This window comes from Aptenodytes forsteri, unplaced genomic scaffold (genome assembly GCF_000699145.1).
Source record: "Aptenodytes forsteri isolate BGI_AS27 unplaced genomic scaffold, ASM69914v1 Scaffold255, whole genome shotgun sequence".
NCBI lineage: Eukaryota > Metazoa > Chordata > Aves > Sphenisciformes > Spheniscidae > Aptenodytes > Aptenodytes forsteri.
The window spans coordinates 1317870-1332102 of NW_008794888.1; the positions used below are offsets into that span (position 1 = coordinate 1317870).

At 35.4% G+C, this 14233-nt stretch overlaps 1 pseudogene; it reads left to right on the plus strand.

Annotated features, from left to right (window-relative positions):
- Nucleotides 1-224: 224 nt before the first annotated feature.
- The window catches only part of LOC103895336, a 60718-nt pseudogene continuing 46709 nt past the window's right edge, over nt 225-14233 (plus strand).

The window sequence follows — 14233 nt, forward strand, 5'->3', positions numbered from 1 at the left end:
AAACATAATTTATAAAATACCTAAATAAATTCTGAGCGATTGCTTTTAACTTTTATTCAGCTTTGAAATATGCTGCTTCTATTTCAGGCCTGGAAAGTGTTTCTGAGCAAATGTTGGGGTTTTTTTCTGTTGGTACAATCTAGTTTTCCTAAATTATCTAATTTTCTTTTATAGGTCATTCTTATGCAAGAGGCTAAAAGTAATTAAATTTGCAGGATGAAAACATGGCACAGGCACTGCTGGTACCACCAGGACCTGAAAGCTTCCGCTATTTTACTAGAGATTCTCTCGCAGCTATTGAAAAGCGTTCTGCAGAAGAAAAAGCTAAAAAGCCCAAGCAAGAACATACAGATGATGATGATGAAAATGGTCCAAAACCAAACAGCGACTTGGAAGCAGGAAAGACACTGCCATTTATTTACGGTGACATACCTCCAGGAATGGTATCTGAACCTTTGGAAGACCTGGACCCATATTATATCAATAAAAAAGTGAGTGAATAATCTTTCGCACAAAATAGAATATAATTTTCTACATTAGAAAAGTTTAATCACAAAATATGATGGTTAGAGCCATCAAGCAACTAAATATACAGAAACATCCTTTCATCTAACAGAACTGATTTATGCTCTTCTATATTGTGAATCCTTCAACTTCCATTGAATTACTTGTTACTTGCCTCAGTGTAAGGAAGATATAGCTTCCTTGAGCTTGCCTGAACTTGACAACATGACTGAATTTTCCTGATTTCAGTGTAGCAGTAAGACTGGATGTGACAAACAAGGTGTTCCAAGCATGATTTTGCAGTGGAGATGGTTGTAGATAACCAGGTAGGATCCATCCAAGTTAGTGAAATAAAGGACTGTAACCGTATTCTTTGCTTCTGTTATAGCTATATAACATATGTAAACATATATCTATATATGTATGTATAAAATATATCTATATATGTACATAGCATATAGAGACTCTGTGTAAATCTTGGGTCATATAAAACTACCACAATGAAAACTGTTGCTTGAGGAGCTTGGGATTGCTATGATAGTTCTCTGCTGCACAGCTGTCAATTAGAAGTCTGTGGCAGACACCACAGAAAAGCTAGGTTTTGAGGAAGGAATCGAAAAAAACAGTTTTGTTGTTCTGAAGACTAATTGAGAGTTTTCATGCAGAAAGAGCAGAGTGAAGAGTTACATGTTATGAGACAAAAGTAATGTGCCTGAGTTACATGTGTGAGGCTGTAACACAACTGGACCATTAATAGCATAGATGTGCTCCATGAAGAATTTAAACTCCTGAAAGAGGTGTACTTCCCCTTCTGACTTGCACAGTCATACAAAGTCCTCATTTTCACGTGATCCACAAGCCAGGGACTTGGAGATAGAAAGGCTAGTTCAAACATCCATTCAAGTAAAAAGTTTGCCCCTTGACCTTTTTAAAAGTCAGGATCTGCAGTAGAGTATATGGGTTTTGGTCTTGTAGCAGTGATACATATGATCTGGAAACAGACTACCATTATATGACTTAAGAGAAAGACAAGGAACAAACAAGTATATCTCCGTAGCTGGGATTAGCTGTAGACTGTGTTAAATTCCTCCAGGATCTGAAACAGTCCAGCCTGGGAATAGTTAAAAATACCTTACGTCCTGCACAGGTTAGTAAAAGGTACAGCTGATTTTAAGAGCACGTTCTCTCTACTCTCTATCTGCTTATTTCTGCATGCTCCTTAATCAGCATCAAGATGTTCTCCCAGTTCCTGATAGACCTGCAAAGTGTTGTGGGTGAGGAGAGTGAAGGAAGATGAGGCTGTGAATAATAACTGTAAATTCAAAAATGCAGAAGGTGTTTTATGGGCAGGTGCTTCGGATTATCTTTCCTCGCCTCTCTGAAACAGAGAAGGAAACGGACACAGTTGCTCTGATGATGGCTTGAGGCATTCCAGGCTGCCATCCAGATAAGAAACTTTATGTTGAGCAACTATAAAAAAATGAAGACATAAAATATTTTAAACTGTAAAGAAAGTTATTTTGTTTGTTAGGAAAAAATCATGCCAATAGTGCTCTCAATTTTGTGGCTAAATTTCTGGTTGCCTTTGGTTCACAAAACTGTTTTAAAAATTATGGCTTCAGTAATAGGAATGGAAAATAAAGCAGAATCCATATGTAATTGCATAACCTAACAGTTGCCAAAGTTAAATAAATAGTGCTGTAGATAATACAAATATTAACATTATTAAGGAAATTTAAAGAAATGAAAGCTCAAAGAGGGAGTGTTACCAAGGGTTATTTTCACTTATATGGTTTTGGTTATATCAACAGTTCCATGCAGATTCTTACTTACAATATAGTTGTGTGGACTAAGCCCGTTTCTTGACTAGCTGCCAAACAATTCAGGAATAAAGTTGCATAAATAAGTTCAGGACTAAAGTTTTCTAAACAAGTCTTATACAAACGAAGTATCAGAAAACCTGAGAAGTACTGAAACATACTTTCTAACCTCCAATGATCAGAAAAAGTAGTCAGATTTTTTGGAACAAAAGTGTAAAAACTCAGGCTACTGATGGACTTCTTAGTCTATGAGAGTAATTAGTAAACTGCAGAATCTTTTGTCACAGGTGACATCTGTATTTATGTTATGAACCAGCCTAATGTGCTCAACAGAAAACAAATGGACACCTTAAATGGTGAACTAGAATTAGTCATCCCTCCTCCAGTTTATAGTAGAAACTACTCTTAATCATCAACATGTCACTGCAGAGAAAATCATATGTGAATTGGAGTCTGTCTTCAGGCTCTGCTGCAGCAGTGACCTTGGGACAGGCAACATCTTTTTACCATTTCTAGCTGTGTGAAGGACTGCAGGGCAGAGAGAAATGCCAATGAGTGTGAGTCCATTCTCTGTCATCCTCAGTGCTACGCTTGATGTTATTCTGTGAACAGGCACCAGCAATGCTCCTTTACCTGTCTTCTTTCCCACTGTAGAGAGGTTTGCTTTCTCTCCCAGAGACAGCAGACCAGACAGGCAGTAAAGGCCACGGAGAGGGCAACATTTTTCTGATCACAGCCAAGTTTCTACAGAGAATGGAAATCAACATGGAGAACAGTGATACTATATAGCTCTACTGAGAGCGTAACAAAGAATCTATTATGGTAACACAAAGCAGAGCCATTACCATCGACAAAGAGCAAAAGGAATGAAGAATAGTTATGTCCTGAAGACATTTCAAACAGCACCAAAGATGCAAGTAAACCTCACACACAAATACACTTGGAATAAAAATGAAAACAGTTAGGCGATGACCGCCAACAGGGACAGAATGAAAGTGAACACGAACTGTAGGTTTATCAGGTCAAATTTTAAAAGATAGTAACTACCTAAATTTGGTGCTTACATATAGGGAAAATAAGAGCATATCGTTAAAAATGAAAACAGCATTTTACTGAAGAAAAGATTTGTGTTATAGGATGCCAAATTCTCGTGTATGTTTGTCTCAGACTGCTCAGAATGATGTCAGCTGGCAATTTATTCATCCCTTTTAATTTTTCACAGATACATTCTTAGAAGATACATATAATTTATGTTGGTAGTATTTAAAAATCTAAAACGAAAGCAAAATTATTTTAAAATTATGGTTAATTGTTTAGTGACACATGTTTGTCCTTGTCACCATATATATGTGTACATAATTCTGTCAAGTATTTGTTCCAAATACAAACTGGCGTTTAGAATTGCCCTTTTACTGTTTTGTTTTTTTTAGTGTTTGCTCACAAGGTAGAATGTATTTGATTAATTTGAAACTCTGACTTTAATCAAAGACTTCGTTAGAAATAAAATTGAAAATGTTTTAGTGATGAAATGCCGCATTTTGCTATTATTGATAAACTGACATTGGTGCTGATAATTCCCACCAATTTTAATAATATCAGAATTCAGTCCACATGCTGGGAAATTTAGCAAATTGGAGAATTGGCTGTGGAAGGCTTAATCCACTGTATTCATGGAAATCAGTTATTTTCCTTCCACAGGTAGACAGTAGAACGGAGCTTGAACCTCCCAGGCGGAGAATGGAATCCTTTAGAAGGAGGTAAAGACATTTATGTAGTCAACAACGTATTTTAATTTTGTATTTCTTTTTTGCAGACTTTCATAGTATTGAATAAGGGAAAGGCAATTTTCCGATTCAGTGCCACATCTGCCTTGTACATTTTAACTCCTTTTAATCCTATCAGAAAAATTGCTATCAAGATTTTGGTACATTCATATCCTTTTTTCTTAATGTTGATTTAAGGGTTTCCATTTAAAACTACTTAATTACTGAAATAATACTTTTCATACGGATATACAAATTGTGTCCATGCGGGTGTACTAGGCTAACTAAACATATGCTGATCACCCTTAAAAAGCAGCAATATCACATGTGAATTGCAATATGATCTTCATTCCTACCAAGAGAATCCTCTACTGAACCACCTAAAGGTGTCAGAGTTTAAATATGAGGCTTTATATACAAAAGGAGACCTGATCCCATACTAAGCCCTGCAGCTAAGGCCAAATTAGTAACAAACCATTGCACTTGAACATATCTAAGGTCACACTTTTACCAAGACCAGTAGTACTATTCATGAACTAGACTCACTTAGCAAGGACAAAAGAGCATGAGTAAAGAGCTGCTTTTTCAGGCATACTTTTTCAGCATTGTGTTTTCAGCATTGGGGTAGGTGTCCTATAAAGGATCCAGGTCAGAATAAAGGAGAATATTTTCAAATATATTTCAATCGTGTCCAAAGAACAACTTAGGCGTAAACAACCAACCTCTGCCTAAAGATCTTTTAGAAAGATCCCCCTGGCTACAGTGCGTAATTATGTTTGGGTACTCATTTTATATTTTTGCAGACTTAAGGATGTGTTTAAGTTTCATTTAAATCCTAAGGCTGCCATAATTATAAAAGTAATGCATTGTTTTACAGTCAGCACCATAACATGCCAGATGGCATACCATTTAGAATAGATAAAATTATGTGCAAAGCTTTATTTTCAGATTTTATTCAGAATGTTATTTGTACATCTTTTTAAACACTTAATATTTTTAATTATTTCAGTGTTATAAAACTGTCATATTTTTCTGAGTTACATCCCTTGACTATAATCTACATTATTCAGCATGCTTATCATGTGCACTATTTTGACCAACTGTGTATTTATGACCATGAGTAACCCTCCAGACTGGACAAAGAATGTAGAGTAAGTTAAACGTTTTTACTTCTTCATTTTTACTAATTTGCTTTCGTGTGGCTCCAAACAAGAAGCATTTTTGGAAAGTTGCATGTCAGAACGGGCTTTTCCAGAGTCATGAAGAATCATATTTCATGAGATCATCAATATCTTTTTGGTTTCCTCCTGAATAATTTAAATGGTTCAAGAGTAATGCCTTGTTCTTTAAAATTATGTCTGAGGAATATCTGAACTTCTACACAAGCTCTTGTCCTTGGGTGTTCTGAGCTGTAAATTGGAAAAGGAGAGCCAGAACTTCAAATGTGCACGTAAAATGGTTTCATGTCATTGGTGAGGACAGCCATATATTGCTTGTGTATCCATGATCTTTGCACAGTGGGACATTCATTGTGGCTCACTGATGTGAACTCACAAGTAGCAGCCACAGCACGCACACACAACACCCAAACCACAAGAAGCTCAAACCACTGAGGAAAGGGCCTTACCTCTGAAGGAGTAACAAAGAGCTCACAGAAGTAAGGAAATGACAAAGTAGCCGTTTCTCTATCTTGTTCATGGTTATACATGCATGTTTAAATACAGATACACATTTTCCTTTGAAATATTATGTTTTTCTTTGAAATAATACTACTTGTGAAAAACCTAGTTCTAACCAGTTGTGGTTTCTTTCATTCCCTCACATTCTCCAATAGCCATTATTGATGTCTATTTATTTATTTCACTGCATTAAGGAATCTTACTCTGAATGCTATATTTAGAAACTGCACTAGTATTCACCCATTCCCAGTATGCTTAACAGTGACTATGGCTTTTTAGGGTTGCTGAGAGTCTGAAAGGAGAGCAGTAGGGTCTGTAGGTAGATTTCCTTTATTCTGGAGGTCCACGCAGACCCACGTGGGTCTCAGGAAGTCCCTGCATTACGCTGGTTATAACTGACTATTCCATGGTTTTAAATGAATGGTTGTTCCCACACCAGGTAAATTGGTAATCACGCTCCACATCTTCAAGAATAACAGTCTGGGCACGCTTTCTTATATTTAACGATTATTTATGAAATAAACCTGTATTATAGGCATGAGTATAGTTATTATCCAGAACTGATTTTCACAAAACTCTCTGATTTTAACATTAAAAAAAAAATCTTCATTTTTTGTAACACTTAGACATCTACATGACTTATGAATGCAAGCAAAGAGGCAGCCCTGTGAGCCAGAGAATGTACACATAAATATCAAAGTCTGAAATGCATTTATAAATACTAGAGTCTCACATTATTTGCAAGCACAGAAACTGAGATTAAATCAGCCTTTTAGAAAATGAATAGTATATATGTGTCAGGTTCAAATTTCATCTACTGAACAACGATTATATTCTTAAGTGTTTGGGGCAAGTTAAGTAAATGATTTCCTCCTTTCAGTTCTAAATACTTTTTCTTTTCTTTTCTTGTAAGTCATCTTTGATAAAGAATGGCACTGTCTGTAAGCATAAGTATGCAAAAATCCATTATTCCTGCTTTGTGTTTTTCAGGTACACTTTCACTGGAATTTATACCTTTGAATCACTTATCAAAATTCTTGCAAGGGATTTCTGCTTAGAAGGTTTTACTTTTCTGCGAGACCCATGGAACTGGCTTGACTTCAGTGTCATTTTAATGGCGTAAGTGGTTCAAGAACTTTTTAAGCATTAAGGGCATGAAATTAGTGGCAAATATTATTATAATAAATATATTGATTTAAAAGTATTTAATTTCTGCAACCTGTGAAGTTTAGACACTGTATCACACATTTGAGTACTCATAAATCAAAGTAAAATATGGCAGGAACCAGCACGGAGTGTCAGCCGCTAGTGTAATTACTGCTGAGGGACACTAATTTCATGTCCTACACTTTTCTGCTCACCAAAATGGAAGCCATCCCTTTGACTTCATGTCACCGTCCTATTACAAGCTAATTAGTTTAATTAGCTGTTCAAATACAAATCAGTGAGTTTCACTTCAATGAAATTTAAGCAAAATTGATGAAAATAAATAACTATAAAAGCAAGTTGTACTGAAGAGACAGGTAAATTTTGAAGTATGATTGCTAATACTGCCACAGAGGTTTTGAAGACCCACATAATTAGCATAAGCTCTGCCTCAATTCTGAATAACTGTGATTTAATCCTACAGGTATGTAACAGAATTTGTAAACCTAGGCAATGTTTCAGCTCTTCGAACTTTCAGAGTATTGAGAGCTTTGAAAACTATTTCTGTAATTCCAGGTAAGAAGTAACTGTGTAAGGTGTTAGGCCCCTCATAACTCCGATTGTTATTTGTGTGCTGTCATTGTGTTTGTGTGTGAACTCCCCTATTACAGATATGTGACAGAGTTTGTGGACCTGGGCAATGTCTCAGCGCTGAGAACATTCAGAGTTCTCCGAGCTTTGAAAACAATATCAGTCATTCCAGGTGAGAGCTAGGTTAAACACCGAGGCTGACTTTTCTTCCATTGAAGTCGAATTCACTTCTTTTGAGCATAAGTCTTGCTGTTCACTGCTTGTGTTGTCAAAAAGAAAAAAAAAAAGGCATGGATCATAAGCCTGGATTATGATTCTTTGCCTTTTCAGCATTAGCTTCTTTTATTTTGCAAAATCAGCCTTTGAGTTTAACAGATTCTTGCATGAAACATACAATATGAGGCCTATGGGTTATTTTGCTTTGTTTTTCTGCATTTTATTATGACAAGTTGTCTCTTTTACATTAAAAAAGCTTTAGTGCTATGGCTTTCTTGATTTTGTATTTTTTCCTTTATTTTACCAATTAAAATTGCTTTTACATTAAAAGCTTTAGTGCTATGGCTTTCTTGATTTTGTATTTTTTCCTTTATTTTACCAATTAAAAATGACATTAGTCTTAAAGACAACCAAGTAACAACAAAAAAGCTACCAAAAAGGAGATAAATATTGCACAGGAAAATTTATCAAACACTAATTTTTTTCCTCAAAATTACTTGCAATTCCTTCTCATACTATCTTCATACTGTTGTGAAGTCATATTTAATATTAACTGGAAACTGAATTATCAGCAGAATATTAAATGCAGAGATAAATTAAGAAATAAAATAAAATCTGTAACAGGAAAGCACGATTGATAAAATTTCCTGCTTAAGAATAACGTTATATATTCAGTTTATTGGAATATATGTACATTGCATATTCATAAAAAAGAATCTTTTTCTTTCATTCATCTTCACAAGCTCTGAGGCTGCTCATGAAGCTTTACTTTTTGAGAAATAAAAAATAATTTCTTTTAAGTGTCTGCATGACGTCTTAATTATATGGGAAGGGCAAAGATACTCTTTGATAAATCTATGGATCTTTTCTCTTTGCAGGCCTTAAGACTATTGTAGGAGCCCTAATTCAGTCTGTGAAGAAGCTCTCGGACGTTATGATCCTGACTGTGTTTTGTCTGAGTGTATTTGCACTAATAGGGCTGCAGCTGTTCATGGGCAACTTGAGGAATAAATGCCTGCAGTGGCCTCCAGACAATTCTACTTTTTGAACAACTGTTATTTCCTACTTTAATAGCTCTATAGGTGAAAATGGTACATTTGTTAATATGACAGTGAGCACGTTTAACTGGAAGGATTACATTGAGGATGAAAGTAAGAATGACTGATATAACTATTTTTTATATATTTGTGGCTATAGTATGTAACTATTTGTAATAAAGAATATCGAACGGTTTATATTTCTGCCTTATGTAGAACTGCTTACAGTCACTGACTGACAGAGATCAAATACATACAATAAAAAAGTACAATAACCAGAAGGGTTCCTAAACAAACTACAAAGTGATCAGCAGCTAGCCACTTTGATTTTATTACAATTTATTTTTATTTTACTTTGTAGCACTTTCAGATTAATTCGATTTATTCACATATATTTCTATTGCTTTCTACACAGCTCATTTTTACATTTTGGAAGGACAAAGAGATGCCCTACTTTGTGGTAATAGCTCTGATGCAGGGTAAGACCCTTTCAAAAATCCTCTCATGTTCTGTAGAAAAAGCAGTAACATGAAACCTATCCATAGCAGTTGCAACTCCATATTTAGCAATGTTACAGAACTTAAGAGAGTTTTGCTGCTAAACAATGATTTCTTACTTAAGTCAAAATATTTTACTCTCTGGCTAAACAAAATACTCATTAACAGCCTTTCTTCCTGCTTGATTGGAAAATGATGTTGGTGTTAATGATAAAATCTGAACTCTTGTAAATTCTATTTTGGAGATGTACTGATTGAAGAAAATAGGATGAAAGCAAAGGTTGGAACTGAGAAAGAGAATATGTAAAATATTAAGAAAGCACAGTAGTGACTTCATAGTTCAAGACTCAGACTTTTTTCAAGCCAAACTCTTTTTCATTACTGGCAAATTCTGCCATACACACACGCCCAATTATGAGCCTAGAATTGTTAGCTGAACTCCAATACCTAACTGGCAACAGTGAAGAAGCTTATTAAAAGAAAAATCTCAGCATTATGTGGGAGATCACTAACAGGACAATTGGATTTAGCTAATAATATTGTTTAACCTGTCTGTAACCTTAACAACATTTTAGCAGTTATTTCTACCAGGAAATTATTCGTTTGGAATAAAGATTCTATTTGCAAAATGTGACTGACAAGAATTTAAATATTTAGGTCATTTCAACCAGTGAACGGATGGAAAGGGTATCTTTCATTTACTTTCTTATTAGTTAATTTGTTAGGACTTTTTTTTCTGAATGAATTTAATTGTAGTTCAGGGATTTCCTGTGGAAAAATAATGCATATTGTTCCAAAAGATAATAAATATGTTCTAGAAGGAAACAGAAGTTATGACTAAGTACCTCCTGTTTGGTTTTCACACAGGCAGTGTCCAGAGGGATATATATGTGTGAAAGCTGGTAGAAACCCCAACTATGGTTACACAAGTTTTGACACCTTCAGTTGGGCTTTTTTGTCACTCTTTCGGCTAATGACTCAGGACTTCTGGGAAAACCTGTATCAGCTGGTAAGAAATCTTTATGACATAAAAACTGTAGGCAACATACAAAAATGTATAAATAGGCTTATTTGTACATGAGCTGAAAGCATAATACTGTTGCAGTAACAAAGATAAGTGGTGGAATAATATATAGATATGCTTTCTACTCCTAGACTCTACGTGCTGCTGGGAAGACATACATGATATTTTTTGTTCTGGTGATTTTTCTGGGCTCTTTCTATCTTATCAACTTGATCCTGGCTGTGGTCGCCATGGCCTATGAAGAACAGAATCAAGCAACCATGGAAGAAGCAGAGCAGAAAGAGGCAGAATTTCAACAGATGCTGGAACAACTGAAGAAGCAACAAGAAGAAGCTCAGGTAATGATGGAAATTGTACTTTCTGAACAGCCTTATTCTTAAGGCAAGGATAATAATCTTTTATGAATTAGAACATGTATAAATTGTGCAATGAATTACAGAAAGAAAAGTCTTGTTTACCACACAAGTTATAAAAGTGGAAATAGCCAATAACTAACTAAATAGCAAAAAAACCAAGTTAATGGTACAGAAAAGAATGCTACTGAGTTCACCAAAAGACTGTAAAAGCAAAATATTTGTGATAAGAGTGTCCTAGAAACCTGACGTTAAGTAATCATAGTTCATGATGCTTTTATGTTACAGATCTTATGAACAGCATGAAAAAATTCTAGTGGCGTTACTTCTGGTTTACGGTCTGAGTGAGAATTTCCAGGCTTGCTGTACTTAATAGTTCTTCCCCAATATTCAGAAAATAGAGAGGATTGTTATCAGCGTTCTTTTAGGTTTCTATGCAGCAAGGTATTTAAGCATATCCCTAATTCAAGCACACTGAAGTCAATCAGAAGTTTATATATCCTTAGAACAGACTAGCAATATCTATAACAAAGGTATTACTTCAGAATTCTTTTAAAGGAATCTTTTTCTTTGAAAAGAGAAGAAAATTATTTAAAGTTTTAAGAGAAAAAGACATTTAATAGATAATTTTGTGTGAGGTTTTCTTATCTGAAAGTAAAATATATGCAGGAATTCAGCTCCATTGGTCAGACGTCTGTCTAATTTCTGGACTGATTTTCTATTGCTTTTCATCTGGTATATAGTAATTTTCAATAGGACAATGTTTATAAAATGCTAGCAAATTAGAATCTTCTATGAAACTATAGTTTTGGTAGTATTTTACAGCTACTTTCAGTAAGTTAGAATGATTCTATAAAGTGCTAATAGAAAGTGAAACTTTCCATCTTTTTCTTGAAAAGAAAGCTTTATGCATGACCTGTGAAGTCTAATTAGCGTATCTCTATTTTAGTCATTAAACCTTATCACTTCCAAATCACTAAAGAAAAAGCAGAATCCTGCAAAATTCAAATTAAAAATAGTTAAATATCGGCAAAGAGTACTTTTTTTTTTAAAATCTGGTATTTTCATCCATGAAAGACACTAAATCACATTATATCAAAAGATATCAGGAGTCTCATCTAGATGTTTGTGTGTTTGAGAGTGGGGACAGAGGTGAAGCTGATCCAGAATTAGGAAGAAGAATAGAACCATATGAAACAGAGTACAAGGAAGGTTGGGTAAAGGCCCTGGAAAGTCTTTACTTTTTAAAATGAATGACCACTCAATTCATTATAAGAAAAGCAGTATTACAGTCAAGATCCCTTTTGTATGTGAAAATATTAGCAGAAAGTATACATTACAAGGTGGAGCTGCTGAATTGGTTGCTGAGACATAAATGGGTGGGACCCATCTCTTCACTCCCTTGACACTGAACCTATTCATCCACAAACCTAAGTCATCACAGCGGTCTTTGGATTGCTCCACTTGTTTGACCTTTGGTGTTAGTATTATGAAGTAGATGGGTGATGACTCAGCATCTGTTACCTTTGTTTCTGTTTGTTAGAGCATTTGAAGGATGATATTCTGAAACCAGTATGACAAAATTTTGAGTATCACTTTTTTTAATTGATAAACACTTCAGAGTCCTTTTAATACTCCATTTAGCAGAAAAAGTCTGTATCAAGTCAACTTGTATAGCATGGGTTGTATATTGTGGCGTAGAAAGCCATTAATTCATACTATGAGCTTTCAAACTATCCTTTCCTGCTGTAGAGAGATATCTCATCATTCCTGAAAGACTTGGCATTTAATATAGTATGTTTTGCCAGATAATTACTAGTCATCTTTGTTATATAACCCTAGTCTCTTGCCATTCATCACACCACCCTTTTTTATAAGCTCACAGCAGCCTATCATCTTCCCAAACATATTTTCCACTGCAGAATTTCATAGCAATCTCCCAGACAGTTCTTTCTAGGAAGAGTACTGGACACACTCTCAATTCTTCCTTTATTTGATGATGAAATGAACCTGTTTCCCTAATGAACCAACTCAGGTAGGCTGACCACTGTTGTTGAAGATACTGGTCCTGAGTTTTGGGATGGCTCTTTGCTCCAGTAAATCATCTCATCCCTTTCCATCAGAGAAGAAACCTAAAGTTTTTCTCCTCTCTGGCCACAGCAGCAACAGGCAATAAATGTACCTTTCTGTATCTATAACAAAGACCTAAAGTGCTGTTACAGTGGGAAATGTGGGAGGGGAAACATGCAGAGCGAGGTAGGGCTTGAAGACATTTCTAGAGGGTGTGCCTGTTGCCAGTGAAGGTAGAAGGAAAGTGAGGGGAGTGTCCTTGCTGTGAAGACAGTGAGGAAAGGCTGGATTCAACTACTTGCAGGCTGCTAGTTGGATTATGATACATTAACTCATAAGGTGGATGTTAATGATTAGTTTTCTCTGTAAGGACTCGGAAGGGATCAGCCGAATTAGAGCATGATGTGGGGCTTTTCTCAAGAGACAATGGGGAAGCAGGTCTGAAATACATGAAAAAGCATCGTGTTTATATTTTTCTGACTACCTTAAACAAGTCTTTAAGGAATAGTGATGCTATTGTTATGCTGAAGTTGATGCTTCAAGTAGCTCATGCTACTAAACAATTAGGAGCTATACGACTCCATAGTTTATCCTCAGTTCAATTTGTTTGTGTATATTTGCATACTCAAGGGTGTACAACCAGCAGTATTACCACAGTGATAATAAAAACAGTTGATAAAAGCCTATACAATTGTTCATTTTTGGCCTACTAAGAATACCTTGCTTTGTAACCTGACAGGCAACAGCAGCAGTAGCAGCAGCATCAGTTGCATCAAGAGATTTCAGTGGTGTAGGGGGATTAGGAGAACTCTTGGAAAGTTCTTCAGAAGCATCAAAGTTGAGCTCAAAGAGTGCTAAAGAAAGAAGAAACAGAAGGAAGAAAAGAAGACAGAAAGAAATATCTGAAGCAGAGGACAAAGGAGATATCGATAAGTTCCCCAAGTCCGAGTCAGAAGACAGTATCAGAAGGAAAAGTTTCCGCTTCTCCACAGAAGGAAGTCAACTGACATATGAAAAAAGGTTCACATCTCCTCACCAGGTACAGCACCCTTTTTTATTAAATCATGTAGGTCTACTCTAATTTGGTTTTGACTGACATTACAGCAGCTTTACATATTGGAAGTTATGTAAAAGGTGAGTGAAGGAAAAAACCAGTGGTAGTACCGTTAACAGTGTTACAGTTTGATATGGTTTGACCCATTCTATTAGCAAAAGGATAAAAAGAACATACCAAGGATAATTGTAAACTTAATTAAAACATTCTGAAAATGTATTTCTGAAGATGTATCTGGTAGATTGGAGAAAGAATCAAAGACTCTTTGATTAGTACTCATATATTTGCATTAATCAACCATAGGTTCTCTGTTCTGTATCCATTTCAAAACTATATAAATATGTGGGTTTTTTTAACAGACCACATCATCAAAATATCCTGCATAGGAAATTCCACATTACCATTAGTTTCTATTGTTTTCCTTAATTAGCTTCTTTAAATGGTAGATAATGAGAAAAGTAGCTCTAGTACTCCACAAT